Source organism: Bactrocera oleae, chromosome 3 (genome assembly GCF_042242935.1).
Source record: "Bactrocera oleae isolate idBacOlea1 chromosome 3, idBacOlea1, whole genome shotgun sequence".
NCBI classification, from domain to species: Eukaryota; Metazoa; Arthropoda; class Insecta; order Diptera; family Tephritidae; genus Bactrocera; species Bactrocera oleae.
This window is the reverse complement of record NC_091537.1, coordinates 67,045,394-67,065,221: the sequence shown is the minus strand read 5'-3', so window position 1 is coordinate 67,065,221 and position 19,828 is coordinate 67,045,394. Positions and strand designations below refer to the sequence as shown.

The window sequence follows — 19,828 nt, the reverse complement described above, 5'->3', positions numbered from 1 at the left end:
AAACACAAAATTTAATTGGAAGAAACCAAACTTATATCGTGTATGGCCATACCAGGTCATAAAGGTCCAAGTCTTACATTTTTAGATCCAAAAATGCTTTGAGATAGCGGCCTTTGGCGCTCAGTGTGATCGGTTATGGCATTTTCAGCAGCATTTTTAAAGCAAACACGCCTCTCAATTGTACAAATGTACATACATACATATTTAACTAGCTAAATTTAGCTCTCGGTTACCAAAAATCAATATGAAATAAATAGCCTAACCAAGCAATATCACCTCGAAAGCGATTTCCTCACCGTAGCTCGATATGTTTTATGTATGTGCATACTATGTATTTACACACTTTCATATGCACGTATTTAATTCGAATTTGCAGGTTTTCACCACAGACTTTTAAGCATTTCTTCAGCGGCACATTAAATACTTAACGGTGATCGTTGTCTACCAATTAACTGTCGCACTTTAACCTTCAATAGTGGCTGTAAAGATAAAATCCTAACAAAAAAAAAGAAGCAACAACAACAACATTACGATTCAACAGCTTAAAACTCATAAACCTCAATTTGCAAGAGTTCAGCGTTAAACATTGTTAAATAAATGAAGGGTAACAAAAGGTGTATGAAAAAAAACAACAAAAGAAAAAAAAATCAAATACATAAAAAGCACAAGTAGGTAAAGCGCAAGCAAGCGCATCGCACATAAAAACTTTACCGCAGAAACCGAATAAAATTGCAGCGGCAGAAGAAAACACCAAAACAAAAGCAAAAAAAGCACAAAGCAAAATGAAATTAAACAAAATAGGTGTATAAAGTAGCGGTGAAATGACAGCGAAAACAAAAACAAAAAAAAATAAATACACGCGACAACTCCACTCCTCGTGCGGTCGTGGTGTTTCAATGGCGTTAACCGCTTCGCCACCTTGCTCTGCAGATTTGGGTCACAGTTTTTATTATTATTTCTTAAAGCAAACAAAAAAAAAAACAATAAATTTCAATAGGGGATAAATGCATATGTACAGACAGAAATATACTAATGCAAAAAGAAATCTTAAACCGACCAATACATTTTTTTTATATTTATATTATTATTTTTATTTTTACATCTTTAGTTTTATTTAATTTTTTTTATTTTAAATTTAATTTTATATTTTTCTGAACATCAAAAACGCTTTTACACCCTCAGTCCACTCTGTTCACTTTTGTTTTGATTTTAATTTTCAACTTATTTTCGTTTAGTGTTTTGTGAAATTTATGCAGTAATTTCCGGTATCTGTTAACCGCAGCCGTTGGTTGTTTGAGTCATGCTTTGTCAAATGAAATTTCATTTTATTATCAGCAAAACAGCACATCGTTAAATATCTCACCTAATGCATTTCTGCCAAGTCTTGTACAAAGTTACAATTTTAGTAAAAACAAGAAAAAAATGTTACTTCGGTTGCACTCTTCACAAATATGTGTGTACAAAAAATTTAATTTAAAAATTGAATTTTGATCGATCAGTTTGTATAGCATACGGCTACCATGCTATAGCGGTCAGTTCAGATCAGATCAGTTTGTATGATAGCTGTATGCTATAGTGATCCGATCTTAATAACAGATTATTGGCGAGAAAAAGACGTATACACTAGACACTAGTTCTAGGACTAATTCTCGTTTATACAGACAGACGGCTAAATCGACTCAGCTCGTCATGCTGAACATTAAATATACATATATACACTTTACTATATTCACATCACCACAATCTGACCACGACCGTTTTCGCTTCGGTTGTCGTATGTGACATACTTTTCATCACCAGTCACCATCAGCTTCAGAAATGGATCGATTTTGTTGCGATTCAGCAGTTCTTGAGGTTTAGTTGAGAAATCTTTTGTAGAACCCATACATTGAGTTTCTTTTTGTATCCAGCCTGATTAAAATGGTTCCTTACGTTGTTTTGCGTAATATTTAGCTCCTGGGCAATCGACAGTAGGATTATTTTTGATTTCGATTATCGACAATTGGCCTTCCAGGGAATGGTGCATCTTTCAGCCGCCTGGCTAGCGTTATCATGTTTATCGAAGAAAAAATTCTAAAATATAGCGTATTCTCTCACTCTGGGTGCCCATATTTGACGCGGGGTCAAACAGTACTGAATTAATCAATCACAAAACTGTATGAGACGTTCTTGTACTACAAAATCTTATCTTTCTAATGCCATATACTCTAATCCGATCGCGCAGACACAACGCGAGATAAACATTTCTGAAGCCATCTCTCGGAAAAATACCATAGTGATTTTCTTTTAGGGCCTTACTTGGCTAAAAGGACAAAAATCTATCGTCATTCATTAACAATTGTCGGCTACAATGCTTTGTTGTTAATTCTGTAGAACATTAGTTAAGGGTCGAAATGTTTTCGTAAATGGTACAACTCTTATTAGCTCTTCATGCCGATAATACTATCCTACAACTTTTATATTCCCTTTTCATACTCGAAAAACCATCAGCTATTTCTCAAGACTGTTGTAAGAGTATGTTTTATCCGATGTCGTTTCTTACCCAAGATTCATGAAGTTGTGTATCTACAATGTGGTGTTGTTCCAACATTTTTTCACATACTGTTCAATGGTGAGTGCCGCCCTTATATCGGGACCATGTAACAAGCAATCCAGTGACCTTTTATCCAGATTCGACTGTTTTATCAAGGCTCGGCCGTTTTATCCATGTTAGACCTAAGTCCACCACTTAAAGCCAGCAGAGTAGGTTATTTTTGCATGTAGTTGTATATATAAGGTTCAAGTAGGGGTAGGTAGCAATCTGATCCAGTACTATATAATATTGTGACAATTCCTAAATATGCCGGTTATATGTATGTATCGGAGCCGCGCCGTAGTCCGTCCGTAAATGTATGTATCAATTTCTTAACCACAATAGAGTTGAGTCACAATGAGCAACCCCGTTGTGTTACGAGCAGATACTCTTTGACTTAACAAATTAAAACCGATTTTTTTTCACATAGCAACAACGCGATTTTATTTACGCAAAAAAAAAAAAAAACTAGCGACTTAACTCCAAATAAACTCAAGTCAAGAAGCAACATGAAGAATCTAATCAAATTAACACAGCACCAAGAATTGAGGTTGATTGAAAAATAACACAATAAGAACAGCAAATAAAACGCGCCAACGACCAAGCGATCGGTGGTATAACGACTTAATCGTGGCAATAGTAATAAAAATCTGCCTGCTGAAGGTTAAAAAATTGCCGACGAAGAATCAGCCGAAGCAGAAGAGGCTAAAGCAAATATATGAGAGAAATCATGTGCTTTCTGTGCTTTGAAAGCAAATTAATAAATACTTGACATGAGACGTAAAGAACGCGACGACGTCAATGTTGAAGCTTGGTACTAATGAAAAAGATTTCGCGCAAAGAATGGAAATTTCAGCCTAGTCGGCCAGCAAGACAATAACATCAGGAAGTAATGCAAACAACACAAATGGCGAAAACAAAATCAAAAGTAGCAATAGAGAGTTTGGTGAGCTGTCTAATGGCCGTAGCCATAGAAGCCTTGGCTTCTTCAATAAAACGACTTTGTAAGAAGCTTTTTGCAGCTACTCGCTAATATTGAGTATTAGATACAGTCAGCGTGAGCGTTGGCAGAAATAAAAGCAAAAAGGAAGACATTACCTAGAATGTGGCATAGAAAGGACAGATGGAAGCGATGGAAAGCATCTTTTTTGGAATTTAAATGGAGTTGGTGATATAGACGGATACGCAGAAAACTCATATAGGCAAGTTGTTATTCTCGTGGCGAGCTCAAGTTCGTCGGCAAGTAGTGTTAGGTGCAAAGAAAGAAGGCACTTTACATATTTAACTGACGGACTTCAAACTAAATAAAGAAATGTGTGGGTTATAAATTTATATTATATATTTAATAATTTATTTTAATTAAATATTACACTTTTAGGCAATTTTATGCCATTAGCTTGAGTTAGATTTATTATAGTGAATTCCTTCAGCTGGTTCTGGTTGATTTTAACTATAAGAAGATATACATATGTGGGTTTCAAAGTTCAAGTTCGCATATTGATCGAATGGTGCTTATGTTCTGATCGGGTCTGATCCCTTTTAGGTAGGTACATGTCTCAAACTAGTTTATTTTGACGCATTCTTTCTGCCGGTACTGGTCGATCTAGACCTCTCGATGTATGATCTGATCTAAAAAGAATAAATTCTCTTATAGTTAGATGGGTATTGATACTACCATTACTGTAGTGGTTTATGGAGATTTCTGAAAAGTTTATGATCTACTTGTAATACCACACATTTGATAATTGTTAATACATGTATGGTGGTACGATTCAATTTCAACCATGTGTCTTCTAAGTTGGTAACGATGGTTCTTAAAAGACTGCTTACTTATTCACTTCGATAATACATTGTTTGAAGACCTTACTTGCAATGGATTAGAAACAAGCCAAGTTGTTAAAAGCTACTCAAGGATCTTGACATGGTTTTGAGGCAGAAATCAGTTCACCGCTTAACGACTTTTGTGCATTTCGTGAAAAATTTGGTTGATAGTGAAGGTAAAACATCTTGCTGTTCAGAAATTTTAAAAGCACTCGGGTCAGTATAATGAAATGATTAAACTTTTACTCTATTAAGGAGGGATGCTTCGCTATGTTCTCTCATCTTTGTCTCTCACTACAAAAACAAGAATTTTGACCAAAGAGATCTATCTCTTGACAGAACGGAAACTAAGCCGGCGTCAAATCAGTATGCTTCTATTGAAGTTAGAAGAGACTTGAGAAAAGATTCAGAAAAGAAAAAAGATTTTGCCTTTTACCTTTATTTTCTATTCCATATACCGCTCCTCCAGAGAGAGATTTTATGTCCTAACTACACTTTACTACATCCAGGTCACTTAGAAGTTAAGCGGATTAGTGGACTTGCATATACAAAAAGCCTATCTAAAGCGATTTACCATCCTTGCAGCACTTAAGGAACTCCTAAATTTAAAGTAATATCAATTAGGAGTATAGCACTACAAATCAATTCCCACGTCAGCAAGGTCTAGGTTACCAGAATTGACCAGTAATATACAAGTAATATAAAATTTTTTTAACCACAAATCTAACTTGGAACAACTTAGTTCCCAGGTTTGCAAATAAACTTTGGACGTCTCATCCCTTACATTCTACGAATATTGCGGACCTTCCTTCCAAACATATTTCCATGAGAAAAATCATAATTTAGTTTTATTTATGGGATTCTTGGATTCTCTTCTGACCGACTCTATTTAATGACTCTATAAATCTTATTGTAGACCGATAGCCTTCATGAAAATAAAGTCCGTTCAGCCACAACGAAACCGTAATTGTTTGCTCTGCCTCCATTGCTAAATACTGACGCGGCGCTGCGACTCGTCTTCTATTTATATTCCACGAATTTGATATTTTCCTTTTTTCTATTTACTGACTGCTCTTATATTTATTTAGTTCAATATTTTACTGCTCGGTTATTGATGAAGCGAAACCATCTCGTCTCACTATGTGACCATGATGCTATAGCCAGCCAAGCGTCAGGTCCGGCCTAAACGAGGTGCAAGTCAACATATGTATATGTGTTTTACCTCGATATATACTTACTACATACCTACAACTTGACTAGCCTTCTTAACAACGTTCGTTCTTTCGTTCGTCGACACGTCTACACGCCGGCCTGTATTTGCCCATCCGGCAGGTTTTCTTGAAACCTCACTTCTTGCACTTGGGAGCTTCAGTGCTACTTTGGTTGCCACTTTCTGTTTGTGCGCTTACCTTTTGATTGGTCGGTGCCGCAGGTCGCTACGAAAGTCTCATCGCGTATTTTTCTTGGATCTGCGTTTTTTTTAATGCTTTTATTTTCCAATTGTTAGTGCTTTTCAGGCATTGAGGTGTGTTTGTATGCCTCGGCGGAGTCTTGTTGGACTTGTTTACTTGTTTTTTTTTGTTTTGTTTGTTTGCCTTCTTGTTGGCGTTGTCTCGTAGAAAGTTGCGGCGTTGATGACTAATCACTTGAAAATTGCCTGCAGTTGTTGTGCTTGAAACGCTGCTGCGCTGCGACCATCGTCATCATCAGCATCATGATCATCGCAATTGTCATGAGTAGATTACTCGTCACACTCCTCATCTTGATCATCAGCTTCATCATTGTGGTCTCATTGCCTTCTTTTGTACTTTTACGCTGTTCTGATTTTTCTCCATTATTGTTATTGTTGTTACTCATTTTTTTGTGTTTGTACTTACTTGTTGCTGTCGTCGTTATTGTCTTCGTTACAGATTGTCGCGCATTTGCCCACAATTTTATGTACACGCCGTCTGACACCCGCTTTTGCACCCATCTTTGCGTTGCTGTCGTGCCTTAAGAGACCCTGCTTCCATTGCGGTGGTATTGTTAGCCTCTTTTCGTCTCTATTTCTCGCGCTTAACCGACGCGCAGGCGTCGCGGTTTTCAGCCGCCGCGTGTTGCTTGTTTGGTGGTTTGTTGGTGACTCTGTTTGTTAGTCACCTTAGCGGTTTGCTTTTTCTGCTGTTTTGTCTAAACGTGTTTGCTGCGTCCGCTCGACAATGATTTCGTTCTATTTTAGCAATTTTCCTTTGACAGCCTTTGTATTTGTTTTATACCCTGAACAGGGTATATTAATTTTGCTACAAGCTTTGTAACACCCAAAAGGAAATGCGGAAAACCTAAAAAAATTATATAAATGATCATCAGATTCGTAACGAGCTAAGTCGATTTAGCCATGTCCGTCTGTCTCTCTATACATACGCGATACCCTTAGTTTTTGAGATATCAATCTGAAATTTTGCACTTGTCCTTGTCTCCCCAAGAAGCTGCATATTTGTCGGCACCATCAATATCGGATCACTATTGCATATGACTGCCATATAAAATGAAAAATAAAAATCAAGTCCTTGTAAGGAAAACTTTTTGACGGGATATCTTTACTTAATTTGGCATGGATTATTGTCCAAGGCAGCGGTACAATCTCCGAACAATTTTTTTTAGATCGGACCACAATAGCATATAGCTGCCATACAAACTTATTGGTCAAAATCGAGTTCCTGTATGACAAAACTTTTATTTATGAAGGGTATTATTGTTATCGTTTTATCTTGTTTTTTACTTCATTGTTGTATTACACTTTGTTTTTTGTTGTTGTTACGCTGGGGCTGTCGTGCCGTTGAAAATTGCTTGCCAACATGCTGCGTCACAACAACCGACGCGCACACGAGCCGGAACGTGTTGCTGCAACACAAACGTAACAAGCTCACGCGACAAACAAATGAAAATCCATGCATGTACTTATGTTGGCTAGTGTTACTGAAACACTAAAGCAACTGTCGGCCAAAACAGACTGCGTTGTTGCAAAGCAAAAATTCGCTTTTTGTACAGCTGTATTGTTCCACTAATTTGTTGTTGTTGTTATATTTTGGTTATTGTTTATGTTGTTGTTGCTGTTGTTTATGTTTATGTTGCTGTTATTGTTTTGTCGTTTATGGTTGTTGTTATCATATGTAAGTTTTTTTGTCAATTCAAAAAGCCATACTCGTCGCTTATTGCTGTTGTGGTTGTTGTAGTTTGTATTACCGCTAGCAAGTTGTTGGCTTGAGTAAGCTTTGTTTTGCTCTCTTGTATTGAATTATTGGAGCAAGAACTGCGCGCAGAGCGTACTTTTTTGCAAAATGTAATAAAAAATCACATTTCAAAAAGATTTACCTTATTTTTAAATATACCTACGTTGACTTCCTTTTGATGACTCATTATACAAAAACATAATAAAACACCGTTCTGGTTGTTGCAGATGTTTTAAGGTTATGTTTGTATCTGTTGTTACTTTGGACGACTTTGATATAATTCCAAAAAGCTTAATTTGTCATATGACATTATATAAAGCTTGCATTTCTCTTTGAGTCGAACTTCTCTGCTAGAAAACTGAAGATTGATCTGAACTATAGTATAATCTTAGTAACCTAACTTCGCGAATTTACTCCTAAAAAAGCTTAAAAAAAAGTTTTGAATGGAACTATCCAAACGAGACTAGTCGATGCCGTTCTCTGTAACACCTATATACATATCATCTTGGTAAACTTTATAAGCTTCAAAAGCATCAATGATATCAACATCAGCTGCATAAAGAATTTTGAGCGCTTATTGCAATAAATGCTAGCTGGATAGATCCTTCGGTATTTTCAAATGTTTTTACCTTCCAGTTGTTGAAGGTGATATCGAAGTTAAAATCAAAAAATCGATTTCGCTTCAAATTACTTCCAACTCCATGGTATTCCCCAGATTTCGGCCGATCCAATTTTTCTTGTCCTCATCAAATGTTCGCTGGAAAGCATTCATCAACAATGAAGAGGTTATCGCCGATACTAGGTCTTATTTTGAAGCAAGTATGCCTTTTATTACTAAATGCTATGAAAAATTGGAGTGCGGCTAAAATCGGCGTACCGCCTTTGAATGAAAATATTATATATATATAATTAATGAAATTTTGAATAAATTTTTTTTTCTTAAAGCAGTAAAAACTTGTCAGTCCATTATTTTCTTTTCTTTCCATTTCATCTGTTTTCGTCTATCCAAAAACTTTTTACAAGCAAATTTCTATTTAAAAAGATTTTACTCACTTTTAAGACCCATCTATTCTTGGAACTGCTCAGCAACCACTGCTACTTATGCATCCGCGCATATTTCAGATAAATCCAAATGTGCCTTATTCTATACTGTAAAATTTTAATTTTCAAAATTCAAATTTTAAAAGTAATGCCTAATTACTCTCTCCATTGCTTTGCTTTGAGATACTTTTGAAACTACCGAAAGAAGTGTGAATAGGTCTTTACTAGGATTTATGTCGAATTGCATTTTTTATCCAGCAAGCAGCGATTATATATAACTTAAACCTGCCAGTATTCTACTTTGACACAGAATTTTCTCTAGATTATGAAAACTGTTGTTTACCACCTCATCATAAACCCAATTTAAAGAGTTTTATCCACTTGCAAGTCAGAAAAAAACGCGTTTTTGTGAATATATTTGAAGAGACATTTCATTTAATATTTGAATAAATATAGTGTATACATATGTACAAAATTAAATGTACTTTTATAAAGGTCATTCGTTCAAAAACCAAACAAATATTATTATTTTTACAGATGAATACAGTTAATGATCGAGTGGCTAATCAGAACTTTGATTTTTGACAAAACGGCGGTTTCCCAAAAAAAACCGTTCTATGCGAATAAATTACACTTCGCTTTAAAAAGTCGGAATTATTATCAAAAATCTTATTTCTCCGATCATTATCTGACAAATACTTATATATGGTGTGTGAAATTTTCAAAGCTATCGGTCCAGCCGAAAGAACAAATCGAAGAAATTTTTGGAAGTCGATTACATTAAGTTAAATAATTCTTACGAATACGCTCACATCTTCAAAACTATTTGCCGGGTTAACTTAAAATTTTCGGAAAATATTCTTAAATATAATATATGAACATTCATATACATATGTATATCCTAAAATAAAATTGATTTTTTTAAGTTGACAAATGGATCTAGCCACTTAAGTGTCGTAGATCAGTTCTTGCAGACTGTATACGACGTAACCCCTCTTTAATCTTTTATTCTAATTAAGTACAATACATAAACTCTTCTATCTACTTGCTTACAAACACGAAAACATTCCATTTGCTAATCGCTGTGAGCCCATCCTGCCGTTGACCTTGACTTGCCTAACCGTTAAGAACACTATTTCCATATATAAATACATTCATTCTTTTCCCTGAATTTTAGCTAATAAACCACAAACAATCGTTGATAAAAGGCAAATAAGTGAAAAAAAATAAACAAAGCCACCCGCTAATGACCTTGAAAAGAACAGCGAACCAGCAAGCAGCGATGACAAAGCACAACAAAAACACTAAACATTTCAATAAATTCTATATATAATATATAAATGAAATCGTATGTGTCATTGGAAATAAGTAAAAAGTTTGGGGAATTAGCAATATTATAATGTATAATATATTTATTCATAATATTTTTGTGACAAGATATTTGATATACTTTTAACAAAAAATTCCTTGAATGGTAACAAAAATTGTCTACCGGAAATTTATCCATGATACATAATATAAGTACATATGTATATAATGTTAAAAATAACCCGATATTTATATCTTTTCTTGATAATTTTTCACGTTTATACCATACCAATATAGTATTAACAAATATATTCATGTCGTTGTGATAACGGAATTCGGAATGGAAAATATATTTACATATGTATATAAATAAATTATTAACAAATTTCTATATTGATTTGCTGTAAAGTGTTTTGAGGTCGGAAAGAGAAAAGGGTGGTTTTAAGGGTTGAAAGTAGTTTTTTCCAGCAAAACAAGGTTGTAGGTAATAGAAAGATCTACAACTTCCGTGCTAATAGTTTTTTCACATAACCTTAAAATTTATGCGAGTATAAGAATATTTTAACATAGTGTAATCGGCTCGCGAAACAATAAATGCGTTTTTCTCGAAACACTGTTATCAGAGTCGGTGGGGAAAATGTCTCCGAAACAGCTGGACCGATCGGCTTGAATTTTTCACACGACCTTCTTACATGTATTTGCCAAGTAATGATAGAAGTAATAAGATTTTGATAATAGTTTCGATTTTTTAAGCCACTCTAAAGTAAACATTTTTCACAAGGTAGGTAGGTTGGTAGTGTGGCTGCCTTTCGACACACCTAGGTCTTTAAGAGGCCCATTGTGATACCACCGGGACTAAGGTCCCCTTACTCTATTCGCTATTCTCTTTTTTCACAAGAAACTACTCTTTTTCGGAAACCTCCATTTTGTCTAAAATTAAATTTTACTAGTCCTTAAATCATTACCTGTGTTCTTCTATTGCAATAATACATTTTACTGGTTTTTGGATTTGAGATAATTTTAAGCAGGAAAATCTTACTTATCGCAAAACACCTTTATATTGAGGCCCGCCTGGAAATCGGCTACGGGATTAAGGGGATTCAAAATTTTATAATGTGATTTTAAGTATTTCTCATATAATAGCGCATTAACCGTAGCACTTCTATTACTATTTTCATATAGTATTACAACTTTAAACGCGTTTTTCTCAAAACCATATTTTTAGAACGCCACGATAACCCAAAAACTTATTGATCATATGTTTCTAAATTTTGCACATTTCTTCTTTATAATATTATTTGCCATATGAACCAACATAAAAAATTAAAAATTTTGATTCAAAATTTTGTTTGAAAAGTAATTTCATCAAAACCAAAACAGGTGAAAAATTCGATAAAATATTAATTGTTTTTTCAAGTGTTATATTTTAGGGAACAAAATTTTTTTCACATATTTTTAAAATTTGGCTTTTCCTTTTATGATAAACCGAAGCTGCAATGGCAGCAGATTGAGACGTCTTATTGCAGCCTTCCCGAAAGAAGTTAGTGTACAGCCGCCATTTTCAACAATTGAAAAGAAAAGATTTTTGTATTAATTTAAAGTATTGTATAAATATATAATAACTCCTTCATTAAAAATAACAATTATGAAAATCAAGCGAAATATGAACACATCATTAGAATTCTTCTATGTACAGTAGGGTGCTTTTATTTGTTGAACTATTTTCTTTTTCGGTCCCATCTTGAAATTTTGTTGGAAATACCGCAAAACTTTATGGTTTCCAATTTCTCAGTTTTTTAATATAATTAATTGTATATTTTATGTTCAAAGTACAAAACTATTTCGCTTAATATTTACACAGACTTCATAATTGGCCGCAATGGGCACTTTTATAGAGCGTTAATACTTTGAACATAAAATACATAGTTAATTATTATACAAAAATTTATTACCTATATACATATATATGTACGTAACCAAATATGTATAAACATTTTGCAACCCTGAGAAATTGGAAGCGATAAAATTTTGTCATTCAACTCTGACGCTTATCAGTTTAAAATACCGTAATGATTACCTATGTATATGTATCTATACAATTTTTACTATAACGCCACTCAGCTGTTTCACGCACATCGTTTTGTTTGTCGAATACAAGCAGTGTAAATATGTTTAAATGACTCATCAGCTTTTTGTTGTTGTGTTATTTATTTGTCGTTACCAGATAGATACATATATTTGTTTATGTACATATATATAAATATATGTATTTATATAAATAGCAAACGGCTAATCACTAACTGTTGGCTGTACTTTAGCGCCATTATCACGCATTATAAACATATGCATGTATTGACATATACATATATAGTTATGTATGTGCACATTCGACGCCCACGATCAAGGTCGTTTCGTCGTCTAAAATACACGCGCTTACACATTAACGCCGCGCTCATATTAACGTCAGACGCCACATTTTGTTTACAAAGTCGCGGCACAGGCACACCCACACACATGCGCACACTCACACAGTGACTGCATACATAGTATAATTGACTTCATTTGCTTTGAAGCATTTTTGTTTAGATTTCGTATTTATTATTTGTTCTCATTTTTCGCGTCAAAAGAAATTGCATAATTTTTGTTGAATTTGCAGCATCAGGCGCTAAAATAATTCTTATTGCGGTTCATATTTATTTTTATACATATATTATATTATTCGAATTTTTTTTTTAACCAACTTCTTTATTTTAATTTGCTTATATTAATTTATAGACTTCCATTGATTTGTTTGAAGTGCTTAAACTAATTCTTTCGTTATAATTTTTATTTGTGTTATAATTTATATATTGTACATAAATGCTTATTAGAGTGAGACAAAAAACACTAATGTCGAATTTATGAGAGAAAATGTATACCATATTTACAGTGAAAAAATATCACTGCAGGTAGAATTTTTAGGTAATTTTAAAAGGTGTCGGTCAGCATTCAAAGTTTCCCAAATAAATTATACGTACAAAAATTGTATTCATAAAAAAGTACATTAACGAAAGCATAACTTGACACGATTTGTTCAAAACATAACCGTGATTTATCACAAAAAGATCGTTAGAATTTTTTGAGCTACTGGAGTTATGACCGAACTTTTTAAATATTGGGCAGAAAATGAAGAACAGAAAAATAATAAAATTTTTTTGACAAATCTATATTCTAAACGATATTTTTTAACAATTTTATTTTACTAGAATCTAAATTTTTTTATAAATATAAATATTACTAATCAAAAAACACTAAAAATGGATATTATAATTTTTTCACCTTAAATTTATTTCAAGATTTTGAATAATAATAATTTTAAACGTACGAATTTTTTTATTAAAAAAATTTTTTTTTTTTTAACTTTGTATATACCTTAGTTGATTTTAAACCACGAATTCAATAAGTTAGTTTTGGCTCATCCTAATTTGTATGTAACTACATAATTATGAATTTAAATAACTAATTTGCAGCGTCAAAAAATTATTTTCGCACTCGTGACAAAGAAATCCTTTGACATATACATAAAAATTCAATAGTTCAAGTTCATTAAAATAATTTTTTTTTTAATTTCTGAAAATAATGTAATTTATACGCGGAAAAATTAGTGTCTGAAAAGTGAAATATACTGAAATACAAATATTTAGTGACTTTTCGATAAGAATACATTATTTCGAAAAATCAATAACAATAAGTAAATAAGGAAAATGTAATGATCTCACAATGCTCAAAATCGAGCATAAATTATAAATCATTAAATTGTACGAAGTGTTAAATATAAGATACAGTAAAAAGAGATCCATTACTTTTGCACTAAATTGAAGGGTTTAGGCATATATACAAGTACACCGTTTCGTGGATAACTTGTTGCCATATTGAATGTAATTTCATAATACAACTTTCACAGAAACCCTCATCCTTATCCAGAAAATTTATTCGCCTTAGACAGGAACCGGTATGAATTACTTTCTGTCCGGTCCGGGCTATAAGGTGGATGCATAAGAACCTCTCAATCAAGCTCCTGGAGGTACTGGCGATTCACTATCGATGTGTGAATGAAATTTGTGGGAGATTCCAAAAACAAGTATTTTTGTTTTTTAAAGAGTGGAAATTATTGTCAAAATCTTATTCCTTTGATCATTACTTGACAAAATATCTAAAAATGTTGTGTAAAAAATGAAGGCCATTCAGCCGTTTTAGAGAGATTTTTCTCACCGACTGTGAAAACATCGTTTCGAGAAAAACACGTTTAAACTTTTTAAAAGAATTATTATTAATATAAAAAATTCTTACAAATATTTGAAATTCACACATGGACATATCCCCTTAAATTAGTTGAGATCTAATTAAAATCATCAAATAATCTTGTTCTATTGGAACGATGTTCTCTCTTAAAATAATATTTGAAGTCTATATTTGCCGGAGAGGATTTTTAGGAACCTTTTAAACTGTAAAAATTAAAGCAACATCGGTATAAGAAATTGAGAAAAAACGGTAACTTCGGCTGATCCGAAGCTATAATACCCTTTTCAGGTGCATAAAAGGGTATAAAAATATGTTTTTCTTGATTTTGAACGATCAGTTTAAATGGCAGCTATATGCTATTGTTGTTCGATCTCATACATTTTTTCGGAGATATTAATCTCTGTCAAATTTCGTGAAGATATCTTGTCAAATAAAGACGTTTTCCATATAAGGACTTGGGTTGCATTGTTATATAGTTATCCGATATTGGTGATTCCGACAAATACGCAACATTTTGGTGAGGACTTTGCTGAATTTCAGGTCGATAATTCAAAAACTGAGAGACTAGTTCGCGTATATGGAGACGGACAGACAGACGGACATGGTGAAATCAACTCAGCACTTCTCGTTGATCACTTATACAAGTATATATACTTTGTAGGGTCTCCGACGATTCCTTTTGGGTGTTACAAACAACAGGGTATAAAAAGTATTACAAGCAAAAAATGTAATATATAAAGGAGATCGCTAAATACAAAATATATGGGACACGAAACATAACGGTATAAAACGAAGTATGAAATACTTGGAGTTTAAGTCGAATACAAATAATATAAGAATAGAGTTCCACTCGGCTAGTCGTAATCGAGTAGAAATCAGCGATTTAACTTTTTAAAAGCAAAGAGAACGATAAAGTTATACATAGTAGGAAGTAAGCTAACTAAGGTGAACAAATTAGTAAACAGCAATATTCGATCGGCTATCTAATTGATCGATATACAAAAGTAAATAAAAGAAATGAGGAGAAAAAAACTGGTGAAAATCGAACAAGACTAACTGAGTCAGAGAAAAAGGTGTACGTGTGGTAAGAGAGCAACAGAGCAATTTGCCGCATCAATTTTAATACGGCTAGAAGAAATCGACCAAATCCCCACAACATGCAGTGTTGAAAGGCAAAAAACTTGTTCGTCGAGTCCAACTAAATATAGAAAGAGCAAACAAAGCATAATATGTATATACATATGCATGCATGGACAAACAAAAGATGAGAAATAAAGAAAGAGGAGTATGCATAAAGAAAACCACCTAACCAACAATAGTTGTAATAGGCAAACCTAGAAGAGGTTATTTGCGGCCGTTGACTTTGTCTCGCTGATGACCTTGCCCGAAAAATAACGCAAACACACACTACAATGGAAGTGCTGTGTGTGTAGTGTGCGTGTCACTTACACGAGTCATACGGCGACTATATACATACTGATATATTATTTCAATACGATAACCACACACGTGTCGCAAAATAAATAGAAACATCAAGTATTGACTGCAAGCAATGAAAATGAAATTTTGCATATGTTCTTTTCTCCCCAAGAAGCTGTTCATTTGTCGGAATCGCCGATATCGAACCACTATAGCATATAGCTGCCATACAAACTGATCGATCAAAATCCAGTCCTTGCATGGAAAACTTTTTTTATTTGACAACATATCCTCACGAAATTTAGCATATATTTACCACTATAACACATATGTATGTAGCTGCCGTACAAAATAACCGATCCAAATCAAGTGGTTGTACAGAAACTTTTTTTTGTTTGGCACAATATCTTCATAAAGTATGGCATAGATTATTGCTAACGCAATGCTACAATCTCCGAAGAAATTGTTCAGATCGGACTACTATAGTGGATAGCTGCCATTCAAACTCACCGATCTTGTATGGAAGACTTTTTTATTTGACAAGATATCGTCACGAAATTAGATATTGATTATTTTCCAATGCATCGCTACAATCTCCGAACAAATTGTTTAGATCAGTCCACTATAGCATATAGTTGTCATACAAATTGACCGAACAAAATCAAATAAAACCCTTTTTATACCCTTGTCTGCTATAAGGAATGCACATGTGAAAGGTGTTATAGCTTTGGTGTATCCGAAGTTAGCGTTTTTCCTGTTTTTTTTCTGTTGGTGTGGAAGCGTTAACGCGACATTTTTGGTGAATGCTTTTTTGAGGAAGCGTCTTAATCGAAAAGTCACTTGAGAATTATAAGAGTTCCATGTGTGTGTGTGAATAATGAATCGAGCAATGACTGGCAGCCGTTGCTGTTGTCAGCTGCTTTCCTGAGAGTATATGTGTAGCTTTGCGAATTCGCTCGCTTGCTAGTGTGCGCGTTGTAATTTTGCGCTAGCGCTAATGGATGGCATTGACATTATTTCGCCCATGTGTTTGTTGTCGCCGTCTCCGTTGTCGTTGCTATAATTGTGGTTTTTGTTGCTATTTTTTGTAAAAAAACATACAAAGTAGCGCATTATACATGCTTATATTTACATAGGCATATGCTTTTTACACTGATAAGCCGCATGACGTGCGTCTTTGTCGGCTTGTGGACTCTATATGCATGCCCTTGCGGTTTATTGCACTCAGTCTTTAGTGTAGTGTCTTTGTCGTGTAATCGAAGCTGCCCGTGCACAAACATGCAGACAAATGTAAAACGCGTGTTCCTCGGGTGTTAGCCTTACTTAGAAGAAATGTATGCATATTGTGAGCACATGCGAATTGATTATTAAGTTAATAGCTACTTAATTAAATGTTTAAAGAGATTAATACCATTGACCGATCCTCGTTTTCAGGAACCATGAAAGCTGATTTGCTGAACCTTTTCTCACATTTTTTATGGTTCATGTGCAGTCGTATTCCTTCAATTGCAAAGCGTCAAAGTCTTAAGCCTCATTAGAAATGGATTGTCACAAGACCCACTATGAAGGTTCGTAACAAAGTTTCGAGAAGAAAAAGGTTTCTAATTTACTTTTAGAGAGTTAAATTCTGTATATTCAATTTGAGAAATATTCTAAAACACGCAAAAATGTATTCGGCTGCACCTATAATACCCTTCACAGGTGCTTTTCTAATTACATAAAAGTATGTAATAATATGGATTTTTATCGGTTAGTATAGCAACTATATGCTCCAATGGCCCAACCTGAACAATACAATCCACGATTGTAGCACTGTCTAGGACATCCATGCTTCTCAAATAAAAACGCACAGTCACTGCTCAGTTTATATGGCAGCTATATGATATAGTGGTCAGATATTGTCGGTTTCGACAAATGAGCAGCATCTTGGGAGAAAAGGTTGTGTGCAAAATTTCAGATCGATATCTCAAAAACTGAGGGACTAGTTCGCGTGTGTATTGACATACAGAGGAATATGTGTAATCAATTCAACTCGTCACGCTGATCACTTATATGCATATACACTTTATTGGGTCTCTGACATTTTCTTGTGGGTCTTAATAAAATATATACTTAATATACACATACATATTCATATATTCAAATAGTCGATTTCTTAAATATAATTAAGCGACAATATTAAATAGCACTTCAAAGAACCGACTGTACACATATGTGTGTATGAGCAAATGAACTTCGATGAACTCCAACTTAATTGTGCTTCCGAAAAGAATACATGTGATCCTAGAGTTAAATAATCTTGCTTTGATCAAAGTCTGATGTAAATTAAAGGTTCAAGTCTCTCTCGTATCTGATAGAACCAAAAATTGGTGTATGCTTACATCTGTCATAACAAAATCCAAAATGGTTTTCAGCCCATAGATCCGTATCCAGAGTTGCAAATAAAAACAATTGAATAAAATTTTTTGTTTCTAAACCCGAATCTTCAAATTCCTAATCCCTTATACCGGATTGAAAAGTTAAAAATAGTTTTTTAACCCTCAAAATCGGACTATCTGTGGATTAATAATCCCAAAAATCGGATAAAAAATTAAACGTGAAAGCTTAGAATGTTTCAACAAATTTATCCGAAGTTAGTAAATAAAATTATAAAAATTATGTTTTTGACAAAAAAAAATTAATGTGTTTTTTGTTATCTTACATGTAATTACTTTTAATTATATTATTTCAGTTAAAATTATAAATTTGCTGTTTTATCCCTTATCATTTCTACTTTCGATTTAAAAAATCATTTTTTTATTTGTTACTCCAATGCTTTTTTTTAATGATTTTTCTTTGAAAAATTTTTTTTACTATCCTCCTATTTTTCATCGTATCTGAACACCCCAACAACTGTCTACATTTACGATATCCGGTTAATACAGAGTCCGTTTTCAAGCATTATTCAAGCATTTGAATGAAGTGGGTCACTTCGACCTGATTTATTGCCACATAAATGCAATATTCGCCATTATTTTTCATTCAACTCATTTAATGCTTGACTTAAAGTTAATTAAATGTAACTACCGCTGCTGGCCGCGTATGTTTCGCAATAATAACATATTGAAATATTGCCTTGTGTTCGTATGTAAGAATGTATAATAACGCAACTTAAGCGTTTGTAACCAATATTTGTTGCTTGTTGTTAGCCAAAGCCACCCAAAGACAACCACACAGTTCCCGCAGAAGAATGACAACAAGAAAATTGTTGCCATCGTCGCCGCTGTCGCTGCAACTGGTTGCTTTCAGTATGTAATTTCGTTGTTCCTGTTATTGTTGTTAACGCGCTGCAATGGCCACATACCTTAACCTGTTTGTTGTTTCAACAAAAAAAATGCAATTTGAACGAACAGCAACTTACAAACGAGAATTGTTGTGAGGTGCGAGGCAATTGGTGAGATCGCACATATGCCTGCAAATGCTTAAAAATTTCAATATGTACAGTGCTGCGCAAAGAAATCGTATTTTTACTAAAAGAGATGCCAATAATGAAATTTTTCTTTCTAGCTATGTTATTTGATACAGGCAATTTTCAAGTCGAAACAATTAGTCTTGATTTTGTTCGGTCAGTTTAAGAGGCAGCTAGCTATATATGCTACAGTGGTGATCAATTTCGTTGAAGATTGTAGCGTTGCCTTGGTCAATCATTCTTTTCGAATTTCGTGTGGATATCTTCTCAACTAAAAAATTTTTTCATTTAAGATCTTATTTTATATGCTATAAGCTATATGCTATAGTAGTCCGATCAGAAAAATTTCTGCGGATATTGTTATGTTGCCTTGGACAATAGCCAAAAGTTTTCCATACAAGAACTTGATTTTGACGGATCAATTTGAATGGCAGCTATAGTCGTCCGGTAGCGGTGGTTCCTACAAATGAGCAGTCTTTCATTTAAAGAAGATATGAACCGATACCGACTATCTCTATAAATGAGTTGCTTTTTGTTAAGAGCACAAGTTCTACTAAGTTGTTTTCCAATACTTGTATTTCTTTCTTAGCTATCATATTTTAATATCAAAGATGTTGAATAGTTTCCATATTCCATTTTCTCGATTTGCAAATTGTGCTAATAAGAATAAGAAATTTATTGGAAATCGTTCGAGTAGCTTGTTAGATATGAGGTTTCATGGGCGGATCC

The 19,828-nt window shown here is 33.8% G+C and overlaps 1 protein-coding gene and 1 long non-coding RNA gene across 4 annotated transcripts in view; one reads left to right on the top strand and one right to left on the bottom strand.

The window, feature by feature from the left end:
* Hr39 (Nuclear hormone receptor FTZ-F1 beta) overlaps positions 1 to 19,828 on the top strand; it is a 72,655-nt gene that overhangs the window by 2,981 nt on the left and 49,846 nt on the right. The gene's annotated exons all lie outside the window — the stretch shown is intronic.
* LOC118682382 (uncharacterized) lies at positions 4,840 to 6,575 on the bottom strand. The gene is made up of 3 exons (XR_004978173.2): positions 6,271 to 6,575; positions 5,639 to 6,213; positions 4,840 to 5,575 (listed from the first exon to the last, which is right to left on the bottom strand). It is a non-coding gene; the product is annotated as an uncharacterized lncRNA (long non-coding RNA).